Raw genomic sequence first — 19,500 nt, 5'->3', positions numbered from 1 at the left:
TACTTTGAGTAATTTTTCTTCATTTTTCTGTACCTTTGGCCAGTCTCTGCTGGGCTTGGGGAACAGCCAGTAGGGCAATAGACCAGGAAGTCTATTCTCCTATACATGCAGTTAAAGGACCAGATCATGGTGGTGGTAGGCTATCACACAAGTGCCTGGTAAAAATGTATAAATTCCTTTCTACAAAAAGCCACCAGTTGTATTCTTTTTCTAGTGCAGTTGTAAAGCAGAAAAACAAATCTAATACAAGGAATTACATCTGAAGAATAAAATTAAATGTCTGTAATGGAATACAAAGATAGCATTCACATGTTGGGATAGATCCTTCAGCTGAGGCAAATTGAAACATTTCCCTGGAAGCCAATGGAATTATCCTAGATGAGGCTCTGATCCACAGTCTTAGTGTCCGAGCCATCCATGTATGCCGTTCCAAAATCTACATATACATACTGCAGGATCAAATAAAATGCAGACTGCTTGAAGATATTCTGGTTTGCCCTGCTTATATCATGTCAATGGGCACAAGCTGTGCAGGAAACATTTGAGAGACAAGCAAAATGGAACACAGGGAACACATGCTGGGCATGGCACAGAAGGCGTACCACACATGGCACCTCTTCTGACCAGTCCTAGGCACATGCCACTCATTCCAGAGCGCACCATAGTCCTGGACTAGGTGAGGCAGCAACATGTGTGGCAAAGGTCCTGCAATGGATGCTGCATGTGGCACAGTCTGGCCAGGCCAGGCACCACTTGTCACATATGGTATATTCTCCTGGCCAGTTTGGGACCCTTCCAGCATGTGACACCCACCTTGACTGGACTATGCTGCCTGCAGTACATACTCTGACCACTCCGGGATCTGTATCATGTGCCTTGGCCAGTATGGAACACATGCTGCATGCTGTGCCCACTCCAACTGCTCCAGGTCTCATGCTGCAGTGCAGCTCTCAGACCAGCTGGAGCACGTGCTGTGTGCAATGCATGTCTTGGGACAGTGGGAATGGATGCCATGTCCCATGGATCCAACATGAAGGGGTAAGAGAGGTCTGTGGCCCTGATCCAGCCCATGTACTAGCCCTGTGCCACGCATCTGGCCCACAGTGCTTCAAGAATTTAACACCCTAGGTCTAGTGCCATGTCTATTTAGAATCCCCATCTTCACAAATATGGTTGGACTGAAACATTATTTGAGCCAGGAGTATAAACACTTGAAACAGAGCTTTCTGGGCAGTTTTGTAGCTTTGGGAGATGCTACAAATTCAAAGAATTTGGAGGAGATGAAAAACAGAAGGGACACCAAGTAACCTGCAGATACATGTTCAAAGTATTGCCATCTGTCAGCAGGCACTTCAGAAGCTCAGTTTCCTAGAGTGGGCCACACACCTGTTCTTATCTTTTCCTCTTTGGTGAGTAAACATGCCAGCTTCGTTTAGGATCCCAGTCAGCAAATAGCAAGTGTGAAATGTCATAAAATAGACAAAACCAAACACACTCCCTCTTAAATATGGTCTGGTTCAATATGCTATGATAAAACTGTATGCTAAATGTAATTCACAGTAGTCCCTATTCTGCTGTATGTCCACAAAGACAGAGGCACCCTCAGGAAAACTACTCTTTTGTACAGCCGATAGCTTTAGATTTTCAGAATACAAGGCTAGCATATGTGGGATTGTGTCACAGGGCACCATCTCCAGGGGTGGCTGTAAAGCCCCACGAGGCCAAAAAGAGTTCTGTACCCTGCTCTATGGGCAATCTGTCCTGCTGTCACCCACCATGCCTTGATGTTAATCGTTATAAATAATGAGGGAGGCTGCTCTGGTCTTATCATAATAAAAAGGTTTGTGGTGAAGACTTTGAGCTGTTGCATGGCTCCATTCCACCCTACACTGCACCCCAAGCCTCACAGGTATCATCCTCATTGATGTTTTCTCTTACTGAACACAACCTCTCTCTGGACCCTCAGACCCCCTCCCCCTGCTCCCAGCTTTGCTTAACTCCACTCTGAGTTGCCAAACCCTTTGGTCTCCCAAGCGGCCCCTCAGTCTCTTATACAACACTGTCCTGGGATGCTAGGCCTCTCAGTCTCTCCGTACCCCCTCTCTGGAATGCCAGGCCCCCTGTAGTCTCTTCCTCAACCCTTCTGGTCCCCCAGTTTTCCCCAGCAGCTCTCTAGGCATCTGGCTGGGCCTCGCACTGTTCCCTGGCCCCTTGCAATCTCACTCTTTCCTGGCCCTTCTTATCCCACAGTTCCTTTTTGCTCAAGCTGGCGCTTTCTGCCCACACCTAGGCACTTCAATCCTCATGACTGTTCCCAGATGTGGCCTTGGATCCCTGCTCCTCTCTGCTTCCACCTGGGCCAATTAGCCACCCTCTCTCTATCCACACCCTGGGTGCTTCACCCATCAAAGCTACTCCTAAGTGCAGCCTTGGGGCACTGGTCCAATCCCAGCTTCTCAGGCACTTTACTCATGGATCCACTGATCCTTTCATCCTCTCTAGACCCTTGGATCCTCTGATCCCACTCCTTGGCCCTTCTCTGAACCTGCATGGTCCCACTCTTTCTTAGCCTATCAGGGCCTCTGGACCCACATGGTCTCCCTCTTTCCCCCTTACTTTTCTGTTAGGGTGTGGTCCCTTACCCTGGGGAGGGTAAAAGCTAACCCACAGGCAATGGGAGCCAAGGCTTTAAGGTACTCTGTACTTGCCTTTCACTAGGTGGCCCATGCATGGCATTTCACAAAGGGTGCCCCGCTACTGACAACCCCACCATGCTAACCAGCCCCAGTAGGGTGCACTTCTAAGTCATACTCAGGACTAAGGTCTAAACCATCTTGCCCTAGGCAATCCTGATGTTACACATCTGTCCTGGCTCATGGGCTTCCAGCCCCATTCATTGTCCCTCTTGGACTACAGACCTTCAGGCTCTCTGGCCTGGCTCCGGCTTCCTCTCCCCTCTGGGTCCCCTGGTCCTGGCTCAGCCCCTAGTCTCTCTGGGGTTACCTTAAGCCCCCATCTGGACTCGACTCCTCATTTGGTCTGCACATATTCATCATCTCTCTAGGCTCCTGGACCCTTCATCAAGTCTCCCCTACTCAGCCATTCTCTAGGCCCCTTGGATTTACTGGAGCCCTCAATAGGTCCCTTATATCCAGCCCCTCTCTCTGGGGTCACTCAGACCTTTCACTGGGTCCTCTACATTTGGCCTCCCTTTCTTGGCTCTGGACCCTTCAGGTCCCATAGATTCAAACACTCACTGGGTCCCCAGGAATCTCCTCTAGCTCTTTAGTTCTTACTCCAAGCCTCCAAACTGCTTTAGGTATTACCTTCCATGTCAACTTTCCGGAGCTGCCACTATCCTGCTGAAGTGGTGCCCTTTCGGCAGGCTCCAAGATGTTACTTCTGGATTTGTCTCAGAGCCTGGGCTTATACTGCTCTCAGTCCAGCCCTCCTTCTGAGTCAGATGACTGTCTCCATCAGGCCTAGCCTCATCTGCAGGCTCCCTGGGTCAGCCTATTCCCAATTAGCCCACACCTGCTGGTGGTTTCACAGGACACCTTACCTCTTAAAATAGCATGCATCCCAAATGCTCTGCCATAAAGTTGCACATTTCAAAATCCCTTGTCTGCCATTTCTTGGCTCCACATCCATTATGAATTCTAATCTGCTTTTTTCCTTCATGAATAAGATGACTTAAAATCTATTTCAGAAGGTAGCGCAATAAGCTTGGATCATTTCATGCATTAGCAGTCATTTTCCAGCTCAACATTAAAACAAAGAGCATGGTAGATGGCAGACTGATATTATTAGTCTTCAGAAGGAGACACGGACCACAAACTGCTTTGGTTTAGAGAAAAAAAAAATCCTACATGGGAATGTTGGACCATAGGAAAACATTCTTCTGCAAGCCCATTATGAGAATCTCACACAATTCAATTAAGGTTCTAGTATTGCTTACTGCTGAAGACCATGTTAGATTGAATAGGTCTGATCTGACATTCTGCTTCTTTCACCCTAGAGCATCTTTGCAGACACTTGGAGCAGTACAGCACTGTTATTTATTCCTGGTCCAGCACTTAAGCCCAGCTCAATCATGTCTTTGTGCAAGATGTCCAATCAGCTAGTCAGTGGTTGGCCTCTAAAGCTGAACTCACTGTAGTCATGTTTGCAAAGTGTCCTTTGACACAACATCATTGGTCTTTGACAGCATTTCCACCCTTTAACCTTTTCAATTGTACTCAATCCAGTACTTTAGTTGTTCATCCTGCTCTTTAAGACTTTTAAATTTGTCTTGGAGTCATTCCACTTCATTCATGCCCAGCTTTTGAAGGGCTCTCATCTCAACCACCTTCACTTTTCAGATCTCCACTCTCCCATTTCAGGGGGCTGCTTCCCCTCCACAAAGTGTTGTTGAGGGATGTCCGCACTGTAGCAGCAGCAGCAGCAGCATGTTCCAGCTGGGAAGTTCTTGAATACACACATCTGCTCCCACTCCCACACCTGGGAATGCACTGTTTAGGCCATTCTAGGATCATCCTTAGGAGGTCACTATCAAGTACACCAGAGGCTTAAGAGAAACACCTTCAAGAGACCTCACTAGCCAATTTTTACTTTTGGAGTATGTGATCAGGAATGAGGTATGCTAGAAAACATCTTAGGTTGGACATGTTGCTATCATTGTGGTTTGAACTTTGCTTAGTTACCAAAAGCAGGACTACAGTGATGTTGCTATGATTGTCCAGGAAACAGAAGAAGAGGTTAGTATTTTTAGTTATAGTTGGAAAAAATCGGGGGCATCAGGTGTCAGCTTAGACTTGATGCCCAAAAGCTTATCCAACAGCTCTCCCAACTATACAGCTGATCCAGTACAAGATATCACTGAAAAAATCCTCACCTTATTACAAGTAGTGTTTCTATCAGTCCATAATGTCATGAGTTGCACTCTAGCACTTGATGCTAACACACACATCTCATTTTATACTCGTTCTTGATGATCTTGAGTTTCCAAATACTTTAAGTATTCTTTCTTCATTTTCTTGTACCTTAGGCCACCTCTGCTAGGCTTGGAGAAGAGCCAGTAGTGCAACAGATCAGGAAGTGCTGATCAAGGGTCTTGTGCACACAGAAGGATGTAGGACTTCACTGCTTCTGAATTTCAACATTTTATCCATTGGTCCTTTTCTGAGGAACAGCCACTTCATCCACTTGATGTAGTCAATCTTGTCTTTCAATTAAAAAAAAAAATTTTTTTTAATTAACAAAAAGAGCTGGCCAAGAATAACCTACTTAATTCAATGTTTTACCAGTTGTGTGATGTTTACCACTTTATATTTAGGAGCTTATTCCATATAATTTATTGTTATGTTCTCCAAATCATCTAACATTCTAAAAGTCCAATTTAAGAACATGATAAAAAGCCATGGTGATTCCATGCCCCACTGGCTTAAGCCAAACATTCTTTTAAACCCACTGCTTTGTTTTCCAACAGTTAATATAGAACCAAGAGAGTCTTTGTATTTAGCTTTTAAAATGACATTATCTTATCTAAAATGCTGTATGGGTTAGGAGCCATAACAGGCATCCTGGTTGCCCAAGTGAGACAGCAGGGTCCATAATTAAGCCCGCCTTTGGAAATAGTCTGAGACAAGTTTTGTTGAAAAGCCTGCAAAGTGCCAACAATCCTAGTTTTGGACATTTCTGCTCTTGACCCAAGATCCTGGGTTCCAAACCTTGGATCTTAGTCTCGGACTTCCACACCCGATTTGATTTCATTTCCCCTCCCCTCCCCAAAGCCTGTGCAATTCCAATTTCAAATCTTTACTGTTGTCATCAGGTCTGGCTGCCATGTCCTGATAATGTAACAATATAGTTTGTGACTTTCCATAATGCTTCTCTTAAAAAAAAATTGCAAATCAAATGCCTTTATAAAATCAATTAAAACAATTAACATTTTTAATCCCTGTTCTTAGTTTTATCGTTTTATCAAGAGTCTCAGCCTAAGTACCTGATCAATGCAATTTTGGCCTAATCTGAAGCCATGATCTGTTGACAGTTACTTTCAATAGTTTGCCAGTATTGACAATAAACTTGTCTCACTATATTTTCTCACATGAATAAGATTTCCTTCTTTCAAGATCTGAAAAACAATTGGTCCTGATCCTATTCCATCTATGAAATGCTTAAGTGGATTTAGGTGCCAAAGTGTGACCCTATTCTAACCTGCTTGAGCAACTATAACAATTATTAAGTACTTATAACATTGCCTGACTGTTTTCATACAACTCAAAGGATTTTTACTATATTGTTTATCTTAACTATTGCTCTTCTTCTTTCCAAAAACTTAAGCTTGTCTATCTTTTCTGATTTCTTCACTACCTTATTTAATGCTGTTAATTCTTCCATTTTCCCAGCAGCCTTGGATCACTGATGCTTCTCTTGTCAAAGGAAAGACATAGGTTTCTTTTGCCTGCTGTAAACTTAAATATTCATTCGAATTAATTTGAATTGGTTTGTCACTGGCAGTGAAGAAAAGCTATGATGGACAGCCTGAACATCAGTCCTAAGAGTGAATCACTTAATTTTACTGTCCTTGCAAGTACAAACCCAATAATATTAGTGTTTAAATTCATTTTCTCCATCTCCAAGATGGCAACCCAGAAAGCAAAGAGCATATCAACAATCCAGACAAATATTACAACATAAAATTTTGGCAAATGATGGGGAGGTGGGGAAACAGAGGGTGGTTAGAAAGGGAGGTACAAACTATTTATATTTCTAAATTATGTATTGCCTAAAATAGGCACAGAACCTGACACAAGACAAATGAATTCTTCTTTGACACAGGAACTCAAGGTAGTGCGAGTATTTCAATAGACCCAATTAGCTTTGATGGAATTTTTTTATTTAGACCCTGCAAGATAAAGGCAAACAAGTGTAATTGCCTGCATTAAACCAGAGACTGCTAGTTTTTCCTTAGAAGGTATGCTTGGAGTTTAGCTCTTAGAAACCATGTGGCTAAAAAAAGATGCTGATATATGCAAATTTAAGGGAGAAAGAATTTTCTTGAGCAGGTGACATTTTACTTGTTAAAGTCCTAAATAGGATAAATTAGCATTATCATAAAAATCTCTGCAGATGGCATTTTTCCTGTGACATGACACAGCACAGGTTAGTGTCCTGGAGACTAAAATGGGTGCAACTAGGGGAATCATTCAATTTGCTCTACAGCCTATCAGTCAGATATATTCAAAATAAGTCTAGAATCATTGCTACCTAGCTGAGTTTTCCAGGCCTTCTAAGAAAAAGTATTTTGTCATGATACAAAGATGCAACAAGCTAGAGACCGGGGCAAAGACTTGGCTTCATTAATGTCAATAGGAATTTGGTCTTTAAATCCAACACCAGGATTTCATTCCAAATCCACTCCAAACTCTGACATTCTTATTGAAACAAAAAGAGTAACTCAGTCCTTGAATAGGACTCTACCTGGCATAAGATATTATTTGGTGTCAGAAGAGGCCTTTGAAATCAAATGGCCTCTGTTAAAAGCAAGGTTCCCTTACTGTAGTCTCGGTGTAGGTATTACAAATCTAAATCCTAGTATTTATTTAGGGATAAATTCACAAAGGGCAGTAACAAAAAAAGTGACTTTTTTGTGCAATCAGCCTCCAGAAAGTGCTCTGCAGTTATCCCCCAATAGAAGGGCATGGCTGCAGAGTGCTTTACAAAAAAAAAAAGTGGCCAATCATGCAACAAATTCAGAAAATTCTGTCAACCCCTCATGTGATTGGGGCTAGGCCAATACCCCCCAACATCACCCCCAGTGGTGTCTGCAGGAAGGGAGGAAGAAAGATATAGGCTTGGGTTTGCCTAGCCCCAGCTGCAGGTGGGGATGGTGAGTGGATTGGAGCCACCCCACCTCATGCCCCACCCCCAACCTCCTCCACCTCAGGCTGAACAAACCCTAGCCTGCCTCCCTGCAAATAGCCTAGCCCAGATCCCATAAGGGACTGACAATTTCCCCAAGGTGCTCTACTTCAGAGCACCTTCATCTGATCCCTCATTAGTTGAGCTAGGGTGGGGGCAGGGCTAGTGGAAAGAGGGTACAGGTAGGCTTCTCCACTGGATCAGCTCTGAAGTGGAGCTTTCTGTAAAGTGCCATGAGTTAGAGTAGGGACCTGCATAGCTGTCAGCAACCAAAGGGAATTTGGTGTCACAGCGTAGTACAGCATCCAATGTTTACGTTCCTTGCCACTATAGGAGAGTCCACAGCCCTGAAGTGCCTAGATTCCCTCAAAAAGTCCTCAACTCTTCATACATATTGTAAAGGGTGATATCTTCTGTTGGACCAACTGCATGGTTAGAATAAAGTTAGAGAAGCTTTCAAATGTAATGTATTCTTCATCAGATCTGAGGGAAGAGCTGAACAGATAAGAACAAGATTCACAATAGTCCTTTCTTTCAAAGCAATACTGGAAGAAAAAGTACATTTAGTCCTCTCTATAGTTCATTCCCTGGGAAGAAGGTATACCTCTTGGACGCACAATCCAGCTGCTTTGGCCTTTCCTGAGCAAGCTGCTCAGACAAACTGCCAGTCTCTAGTGCATTTTAGAGAGTACAAATAGGGGTTGATTTTTTCAGTAGTGAATGTGAGGCTGGGAGGGAAGAGAGAGAGAGAGAGAGAGTCCAATTCACTTTTAAATTTACGGGTAATGTGCTAAAAATGCCCAATTACAACGTTCCATACATTTAGCTCAGCTGCCACAATCTCAGAGGGACTTAAAATCTCTAAGTTCCCATTTTGGCCATAAAAGCACCCAAGACCCATGAAGATCTACTTCTGGGCATGTCCAGCAGTAAGTCAGCCTTTATGGCTCTAAGCATCTATGAGCCTAGCTAACATACAAACTCTGTCAAGTGCTTCCAATTAAGTGTTTTTCTCTGTGGGAATGTTAAATTAATGCACTTGAATAAACTCTGGCACAGTTCATGCCAGAGTTTATTATTCCCAGGTGCAGCAGCATTTACGTGTGCGTCCAGGACCACAGTATGTTGAGCTAGAGCAGTGAAGTCCTGGCCGACAGGATTTCCCAGGGGTCAACCTGCCAGCCGGGAGCTGCTCCATCCTGGCTCAACATGCTGCAGAGGTGCTGGCTGGGGCATGAGGGTGCCACAGTGATGGGCTAGCCAGTGAGCAGCCCCCACACTGTAACAACTCTTGTAGACAATGACAGAGCTGGCTGGGGCACGTATGCATTGCAGCACACTTGTGTCATGCACGACTAGCCTATAGCAGCATTAATTAGTTTACTGCAGCCTATAGAGCTGCATGTGTAGACAATGATACTTTACTGCAGAGCTAGTCAACTCTGCAGTGAAGCACACATGCAAATGTTCCCCCCTCTGTGTTGCATACAGAATCCAATCCACTGGGCCTTCTCAGAACACAAGCAGTGCAATGGGCTCTGCCCCAAAAGGAAAGAAAAGGGAGGTAGTAGTTCTTCTGCCACCTATTTGTCTCCATATTCACCTGTTACAGTAGTCCCTCAAAACATTGGAGACTTGAGTTTCTCCATCTGAGGAAATACATACCTACATCTCCCACCTGCCAGAAGAGCACCCAAACTACCAGGCTATTATAGGTGGGCTCTCTTCTTCCCTCACTGCCTCTTGTAAAGACTGCCATTTTAATGGATTAAATCAAAGCTTCATAGACTCAGAGAAAAAGGTAAAGAATTCACAGGGTTCTACAATGTCAAATCAGCAGGAAAAACAAAACTAAATCATAGCTGGGTAAAAGAGGAACCATTTGACCTCAAGAACTATATAAAGCTGGAGGCATTAGCTGCTTAAAAATAACCAACTTTTTAGATGGGTATCAGGGTAGAAAGGAAGATGGGAGGCCCAAAGAGGAAAATAAGAGTTAAACCAGCATATTCAAGAGCCCTCTTAGAATCAATAGTCAAAGTTAACTACGCCAGGAAAAAGAGCAAGGGGTTTCTTCAAACCACCTACATTTTCATTTAATCTATTAGAACATCTTTATTCAAAATATTGCAAGTTGTTTAAAGGAAAGAAGCGAGCCAAATCAGCTAGAAGAAACACTTAGGGAAAATACTGACAGAATTCTTTGCATGTCTCTTTACACAAAATATACAGTATTTGTTTTATATCATATCTACAGTTTTTTGCATGTTACATGAATATTAATAAGTCATATGGGAGCCAATACATGCCACCCCACAGCAGGTGTTCTGCCTGCAGCTCTTTACAGTGAAGAACAGAAGAGATAGTGACAACAATGGACTCACTCTCTGCATCAAAGGCAGCTTTGCCCTTGACCTTTTCAAGAAGCTAAATGAGATTCCTAAAGGGGCAAACATTTTCTTTTCCCCTTGGAGCATCTCCACTGCTCTGGCCATGACCTACCTTGGTGCAAGAGGTAACACTGCAACCCAGATTGCTAAAGGTAGGTTTGGAAATTTGATTATCATTATCCACAGTATGCTGTGACATATATAGGAACCAGCTATAATGCAAACTAAGTATTAAACAGGATGCAGGTACACACAAATGCAGGTAGACTATAGAGAGTAAGAAACTAACTGGAAACTTTTCATACTTTATAAAAGATACCTTTTTCCAAAGTGACAAGAACCTCTTTGCACACTATGCTGTGCAGTTGTCTGTATTCTGGGCCAGATTCTGTCCATTGATGGAGTCACAGGGTGCATTCAACAAGTATAAGTAGCTTCTAGGTCCATGAATGGGGTTTACATGGGTTAAAAAGGACTTGTTCAGAGCACACGGAACCTGGGCCACTTAAAGTTCTCAGGAACTTCTCCTGATGCTGTGTTACTTTCCCTGGACAGAGCTCTTTTCTATACTTCATTTAACTACTTTTTGAGCAGTGTAAAGCAAAGGAAAAATAAAGGGTTTTTCATTTATGCAATGATCTCTCCACACCTCGGCTGGATCTTAGAGATAACTTGGTCTTGTACCTCCCCAAGAGCAAAGTAAATGATCTACCATGTGACAGCAAAAGGCAAAGCAGGGTGCCACCTTAGAAATTAACCAGAGAGACATAAGCTTTTGTAGGCAATGGTTATTCAGTCAAATGCCATCAATTCATCTGAGGTTACATCTAGAGTTTAGCATATGAATGAAGAGATCACTGGGATCTTCAGCACAAGTGAGGAACTCTGCTTTCCTTCATTCAATTCATGGCAGCTGATATTGATTTCACAGCATTTCATAACACACACTTAAAAAAGTCTTTCTAAGCTAGTTAGTTTCCAAAGTCAAATGCCACGGTACCTTCTGCTGTCTGGCTTTAGATTAGCACAGCTAAATACCTCTCTACTCATGCAATAGCTGCAGTAAACAGTGCCCACCAATGGCCAGTTAGCAAATTTATTTTTCTGTTTAAGTAAAACATTCTGCATAGGACTAATTTTAAAACATGCTTCTCAGATGTCAATAATCACTATTCTATGCATAAATACATGCCTATATTGGCATCATGGCCTCATTCTTCCATGGTCCTCCTCAAACAGTCCACTAATTTTTACAACTGTTATAATTGTCCATCTATATAAAATCTTATTGTTGGAAGACCTTAAATTTGTTACCCACCAGCATTAGTGGGGAAAGCAGCGATAGGGAGGCATTGGAGAGACAGAGGGGGGGAAGGCAGTGGGAGACAGTGTGGGGGACAAGAAGACTTGTCCCCTGCCCCCTCCTCCCCACTGTCTGTCCCTTTGTGCCTGTGCCCCAAGCTCCTAACAGTCTCAGTAGATGCTGCCACCACTGCTACTGGACCAGTCTGGCATGCCATGTCCCAGGTTGGCGCAGGGATGCAGCCCTCCAGCCCGGGAGCAGAGGTAAGTGAGAGGGACAGGGAATATGGCATTTTCCAATTTTATAATTACACTTTCATAACTTAATTCAGTGTATACTATGTAGCCAAAGATACTGTTTTTCTAATTAGGTGGTAAGGTGATGGGGTAAACACTATATTTTTATGATTTGTGCAGCATGAAGCACAGCAATTATTCCAATAATACTTAAAAAAAACAAAAAACAAAAACAAACCTAATAAACAGTTCCATGGCCTGAAAGAAAATTTCATATAGCTAGCCATAGGTTCACCTTAAGTGCAAGTTAATTGTGAATTAGATAAAAATGAATAACTAGTGACTAATCTGTCATTTAGTCACTGCTGTGGAGGTCTTAACATATGGCATTGCTCTCAGTTGTGAAATCCAAGTTGAAAAATCCTAAATAAAATTCTAAATATTCCTTTCATAAGCAAGTTAAAGCATAATCAACATTATTGATTTAATACAATAAAGCAGTAGATATTGATAACTGTCAATGGAAACAGATACAGTGTGCATTTGCCTTTTTTAAAAGTTTGTTTACCTACATTTACCATCTTTGTAAATTTGTATTGCAGGTTTTTCATTTTAATAAAGCTACAGAAACTGATGGCATGTCTCAAGCAGCCAAGTCTTCTCATGGGAGACCAAAGAAAAGGAAAGTGGTATTTATTAGAATACAGAGTCTCAAGGAAACAAATCTCCTCTATTGATAAGGAGTTAAACCCTAGCACGTATTTGTATCCAGCTACTGTTTGTTTGATTTCTACATTTCTCTCCTTCTCCCCACACTCCCAAAAAAGGGGGGGGAGGGGGAGAGGGGAGAAAGAGACCGCAAATGACTTGCCTCACTATTTTCTAGTCCAAAAAACTCAGACACTGAAATCTTCAAAAGCAGGAAGATGTACAGTTAAGCAAGCAGACAATCTTTATGTTCACTATTGGTCTGTCAGACCTTGCTAGCTAGAACAACAGTTGACGATTCTCTATTCCTCCAATAATTATTGCAACAAAACCTCTGCTTTTCCTGTCCTCTGCTTTGCGAGTGCCAGTCAATGGAAAGATAAAGTTGTTCACCTTGAGGATGTTTTAGGAAACGTAAGGCTAGCTCCTGAACTTCCTCAACAGGCAAGTTCCAAGATTAAGCCTGGCCTGTCAGCACAGCCCTGCAGAATTTTATTAAGGAAATTAAGTTTTCTATTTCCTCCTTCTAAGCCTCCTATCCTGCTCCATATTTCAGTCCCCTGGTAGTGGAACCTAGTACTATCAGCTGAGGGAAGCCCTGACACAGGATATTCATTAGAGAAGGCAATCGCCACTCCTAGAGCTATGATCCCTGTATTCATGGTCTTTCTCCAATCAAAAAACTGGCTCAGACACACATTTTAGACTCCAGGCTCCAATCTTACTGATGCTGTAGCTGCTTCCCAGCTGAGCTTTAAAGATTTTCATAGTAAAAGGGAAAAATGACTGGTCTCACTAGACAGTGAAAACAACTCACTTTATACTCACCATGATGCAAGTGCTACTCAACAAAACAGAAAAGGAAGGAACTTACCACCACCCTACATTAATTCTGTCAGCTATGCAAGTAGACTTGGCAGAATTTGATATTTATTTTTTTAACAAATTTCAATGGCTTAAACATTTATTTTTTTTTAAATAACAAAAATTATTATTTCCAAGCATTTATTTTTATTATCATCTATTTAAGTTAGCAAACACAAAGATCTTTCACCTCTAGGACAGTGCACGTGTGCACACAAAAAAACCACAACACACCAACAGAAAAGTCAAGAAAACAACAGAGCATATACCCTTCTTAATTAGATTCTTTCTCTCCACATACCATAGTGGCTCCCTGCTGCTTTGCCTCTTTTTATAATCTCTCCCCTATTCTCTGCAGCTGAGTTGTCCCACTCAGGCAGCAGGAACTTCCTTTGTCCACAGCCACAGCTTCTAGCCTAGTTTGAATAATCCATGAACCCTTTGGGTAGGGGTTTGAGTAGCCTACTATCTTCCTCCAACCCTGTTCATGGCACCTGTGAACAAGTAGCTAACTAACTGCTTAACTGAAAGTCATTAAGCCACCTGCTGCTTTCCTCTTTAAAGAAACCAGCCCTCTATATTCTGGTCTGTGACTCCCTTTTGTTCTTCCTTTCTTTTTGATTGTTAGCGGTGGAAATATTTTTTCATTGGGCTGTGGGGGTGAGATGGAATTGATGTTTTTCAAAGTTTACCAATAAAACATCAAATCCTGCCACACATGTATAAGTTATACATGTATATACATTATATAGCTTAGAAATATATGAAGTATTTATTTTGTGTGTGTGTACAAGTTATAAGGAGCTATGTAGGGTATCAAATTTTCTAATAAAAGTCTGAATTCCAAGTTAATAGTTTCCCTTTTGAAGGAACCTGAACTGAGTGAAGCTGAAGAAATCTATGCTGGGTTCAGAGCACTGATAACTGCAATCAACAAACCCAACAAAAACGATAAACTGAATATTGTTAACAGACTGTATTATGAAGAATCATTTCCTCTGATTTGTGTAAATTGGACACTTTTAATTAAGTTGAAAAGAAATTGTTTTGATAGTGTATGTGGCAATAGTTCAGATTATTAACAGACCTCACTTTCAGCACTGTATTCACCCTGATCAATACCATTCACTTCAAAGCAAAGTGGAAAACGAAGTTTAACAAAGAGACATCTCAGAAAACCTTCAGGATAAGCAAGGTATGTTCCAGTGTCCTTGTTAATGAACAGCAAGAGCACAGTAGTCTTCCACTACATTCTGGTAGCTAGACACGTTATCTGAAGTAAATTATAGCAACAGCATTATTTCTACTCCATCAACCATTGACTAAACAAAGGTTTAATAACTGGGTTAACTTTAAGTGGTGTTGGCTAGCTTCCAGAATAGTAGAAATTTTTAGCAAACATGCTAAGCTCTCTTTCTGGAAAAATCAAACAGTTCATTTGACTATGGTTATTATTTTCAAGAGTACGTAAGTGACACAAGTCTAAAATGCAAAAGTGACCCGTTAGGTAGTTACGGACAGATATTTAAGCCAACCCTTGGGAGCCTAAACCTTATTGACAGTTAAAGGCTGTTTGCAGTTGTTTAAAAAACAAACAAACCACACTTTACCAAAAGAAGCAACGTGTTACTTCAACCAGGCGCTACGGCATCTGTATAGATTGGACACTTCAGCCGGGCTTTTTAGCTCTTTTAGCTAAAGCTGATTTAATCTGCTATCAGATAAAAGTGCCAAAAATGCCCCATTAGAGCATCCAATCTTTACAGATATTGCAGAGCCAAAATGAAGTAATGCATTGCCACTTCTGGGCATGTGTAGGCCTCCGTGTGGGAAAGTGCCTAGTTTAAAGTGCTATTTATTTTTTTAATATTGACAAAGATTCTTGGGCTTCTCAGTGCCTGGGCCACTTTTGACAACAATATTTTGGCTCTTCTAAGTACCTGCTTATTCACTTTGGAAAATTATTTTCTACCTGCAGGGTCATTTCCTAGCCTAAACTTTATACTCTGCCCTTTTGCAGCAGGCTCTGGGTTTTGGATTTTTACAGGACTTTCCCCCTGTTGCTTGTTCTAAGAAGCTAGTCAGGGGCACAGAGAGCTATCTGCAGCACATAACAATAATAATTTATTATATTTATTGTTTATTTATTTGCACTAACTGGTGCATGGAGAAACTGTTGTTCAAGGAGGCATTGACTCAGGAGGGTTTCAAAGTGGTACTTGAAATAGGGTAAAAGTAGGATCTTCAGTTTAACAGAGGTGGGTGCAATGTGCAGAGCCAAGTGGATGGATAGATGATAGCAATTTGAACCATTCTAGGATTTGAAAGCTTGCATGTGAATCCTACAAAAAGGATTATTTGGTATAACGTTTGGTATAACGTTTGCTGTTTACTGCTTTGGATTTTACTATTTTAAGTTTTTGGGTTCCTTTACATACAAAGGAAGGGAAATAGTGAAGAACTTCATGAAACCCCTGCAAACCCAACATTGCATTGTACCCTTTGCCCGGCACTGCTTTGTACTTGGAACAAAGTGATTTTCCTCCGTTAGTACAATATTTCAGACACTGAGTTGTTACTGATAAGGCATCATTAATGCATGTGGAGTCCATTTAGTTGCTGCTGATAAGCTACAGGAGAATGAGCCAAAGTCAAAATGGCCCTCTCTGGTAGGGAACCAAAAATGAACTCTCCCACTTACTCCTCCCCAACAACCTCTGTCTCCTTGTCCCTAGGAGTTCCTCGCCATCTGAACTGTCAGAAAGCTGTAGTCCATACCCACTCCATACCTAGAAATTCCCCTAGCTAAATCTTCTGCAGATGTATATGATATACTGGGTGCATCTATGCAAGATGCTAGCTGTGCAGTAACCTAATAACACTGGGCAGTAGTGTGCTGGGCGTATTACTGTGCTGATATATTACTGAGCAGCAGTATTAGGCGACTGTGCAGTTAGCATATGTAAAAACCCATGCACTGACGCTACTGCGAATAGCACCAGTTACTGTGTATTGATTTAATACTTGATTATCCAAGTACTAAAACTTAATGTGCAGTAACTGCAGTGAATTAATGACTTTGTAGACACACCCACTGAGGAGGAAATGGAGGTCAGTCCAAGTCAAAAGAGAAATGGATCCTGGGGGGCAAGGGGGGGAGGGAGCAGGACAAATATTAGTCCAAGAAAATAACCTTGAAGAAATCAGGCAATCAAATTTGATGCTTAAAATCTTTTAAACTTTTGCTCTTAGCTTATCTGAAATGAGTCATTTTTATTGGTAACACATACATTTCAAGGAAAGTAACAGTAATATGCATCTTTCACAGACCAAGACTAAACTGGTACAGATGATGTTTGTGAGAGATTTATTTCAGGTATTGTTAAAGGACGAAATGCATTTCAAAACCATTGAGCTCCCATACATAAAAAAGGGAACTCAACATGCTCATCTTGCTACCAGATGACATGAGTGACAGTACTACTGGCTTGGAACTGGTAAGACCATAGATATATTAAGGTAGAAGCCAGGATTTATTCATGGTAGGAAATACTCTGTCTTATCTTAGCAATCTCCTCCACATCGGGACATGCAGTTATAGGTATCTTTATAAAAGGGATATTAAGCTGAGTTGTTCTGAGATACTCTGTTAGTAATGGAACAACCTAAGCGATATCACAAGGTATTACATATTGTTATTTATATAATGCCCAAGAGTAAAAAGTATTTTCCAGAACAGATAGAAACACCAGGCTTGCATCCAAAAGAGATTTTGATGTAATTGCAGTTGTAATGCAAAGAAAAAGATAAACCAAAAAGGGGAGAAAGGGCAAAGTTTGCAGCAAAAGGATACGTTGCTACGAAATGCACTCAGAGGTGTGTCCCCCTCCATGCATATTTCTTGTTTATTATATTAATAGGAGGTAATCTTGTGCAGAACAAAAAATGTCCCATTATCTGTTGAAATAACAGCAGATAAAGAATTGTTCTATCCATCCAGTTCTGCAAGGTCCAATGTAACCTTACCTGTTATTGAACTAATTGGGAGCAACATCACTGAGTAGTTTGTGGGGTTAATAATGCATTTGTAGCACTTTTCCGATTGTGGGTGGTAGCTACGGTATATCTTATGCTTTTTATGACAAGTCTGAGTTTATCTAATTCACTTTTTTCTTTTTTTGACTAAATGTAGCTAGAAAGAGAATTGACTTATGAGAAATTAGGTAAACGGACCAGCCTAGACAAGATGATGACAGAAAAGTAGATTTGTATCTGCCCAAGATCAAGTTGGACAAGAAATATGATCTCGGTGATATTTTGAGGAATATGGGGATGTCAGATGCCTTTAGCCAGAGTGCAGCAGATTTCAGAGGAATGTCAGAAAGAAAAAATCTTTTTTTGTCTAAGGTTATTCACCAATCTGTAGTTGAGATAAATGAAGCAGGCACTGTAGCATCAGGTGGATCTGCAGTTATTCCTGGGTTTGTAGCACCATCTATGATGGCAGATCATCCTTTCCCCTTCTTCATCAGGCATAACAAAACCAAGAGCATCCTCTTTGGAAAATTCTGCTCCCCCTAGAAGGCTAGCAAATAGCATCAGAAGTTCACTCTGCTGCTGGAAAATACCTGGCTACCCAACTATTGCCTTAATTATAATCTTACTCATAGACCTGTCCAAGTGCCCTCTTCAGTTCCAACATGGCAGCCTCAGGAGCTACTGTGCCTCAGAGACAACTGCTGAGGAACAATTCCTCCTGAGCTCCTTTGTTGTTCTGAGGAGACCTCCTACCATAGCTTCTGGAAGAGTGCAGTATACCGTGGCCTTGCATCAGGCCAACTCTCCTGGCCAGTGTTTGGGAAGAAAATTACATCTTGGTCCTTCTCCACTCACCTGTTCATAGAGTGGGTTAGAAACTGGTGAGCTCCCAGGTCGTAATCTCACTCCTGTGCTTGGAGCCAAGATGTGATCACGTCTAAGCCAATCATGCTAAGTATATTAATAAAGGTCTTAATGGCTGCAACTATACTGAAGGGACACACAAAATTTAACCTGCATCTAGCACTTGAAATTACCTCTTCTTGTGCCTCTAAATAGAGGTTGATTGCATATTGTACATCAAGTGCACAGTGTGTTGCTTTAACAGGTTTTAAAATAACTTTAATCACAGTATATAGTCAGCACATACTTTGGGATTATGTCCTTTTGTCTGAAAAACAAACACTGGACCCCTTGGCGGTTTGTTGCATGTACCATGTGTATCCATACGTACTGAAAGAGTTAGTAAAACAGAAATAAAAATGCTTACAAGGAAGCTGACACAGAGCCGGATGTTTTTGGCTTCACGGCAGTGTAGTTTTGCCACAGGAAATCTTATCACACAGAACACAGAGGGTGCTTCCCGAAAAGCATGCACATGAGGTTTGTCGCACCTCAAAGCAGTTTGAGGTACTGCAAACTGCATGTGGCGCACATAAACCTATTCGCCATGCTGCTAATTTGCAGCACGGGGAGGAGGGATTGACACTGGAGGTTTGCACCGTCAAAAAAAATCCACTGCTGAAAAAAGTGGCATAGCGCATGTAGCAGCAGCCTGCACTGCCACAAAGAGAGCCTGGAGAGCCATATTCTGGCTGCCCAGGACCCCAGGTAATGCTGCTGGGGCTGGCACGTGCTGGGCCCAGCCTCCCCTATGCCACCTGAGTCACTTTGCCACATGCTGGAGTGAGAATGCAGGGGTGTACCTGGGGACAAAAAGCAGCCAGCCATACAAATATGTGCCACTGCTACTTGTCTTGAGGGAAGTGCATGTCCCTGCATGTGCATATTCATCAGGACAAAGCCAAGAGTTCTTCCAGGATATTCTTATCTGATATGTGATAAATGTGGAAGTAACAAAAGGATTACATTTCTTCTTTTAAATTTTCTCTTTGCAAACTGTGTGAAATCAGTTGTCTCTAAAAGTTCTCAGAACTGAACACCTCTGTTTATTGAGACCATCCTTCATCATCTTAAGAACCCCAGGTAATTTCACAGATGTCAAAGGAAAGACTGGTTCAAGCCCTAACATTTT

The 19,500-nt window shown here is 41.9% G+C and overlaps 1 pseudogene; it reads left to right on the top strand.

The window, feature by feature from the left end:
- The first annotated feature begins 10,300 nt into the window (after positions 1–10,300).
- LOC149868942 (heterochromatin-associated protein MENT-like) lies at positions 10,301–18,008 on the top strand (annotated as a pseudogene).
- The last annotated feature ends 1,492 nt before the right edge of the window (positions 18,009–19,500 follow it).

The sequence above is a fragment of the Crocodylus siamensis genome, chromosome 3 (assembly GCF_052110815.1).
Source record: "Crocodylus siamensis isolate JL-2025a chromosome 3, ASM5211081v1, whole genome shotgun sequence".
Taxonomy (NCBI): Eukaryota; Metazoa; Chordata; order Crocodylia; family Crocodylidae; genus Crocodylus; species Crocodylus siamensis.
This window is presented reverse-complemented; position numbering and strand designations above follow the sequence as displayed.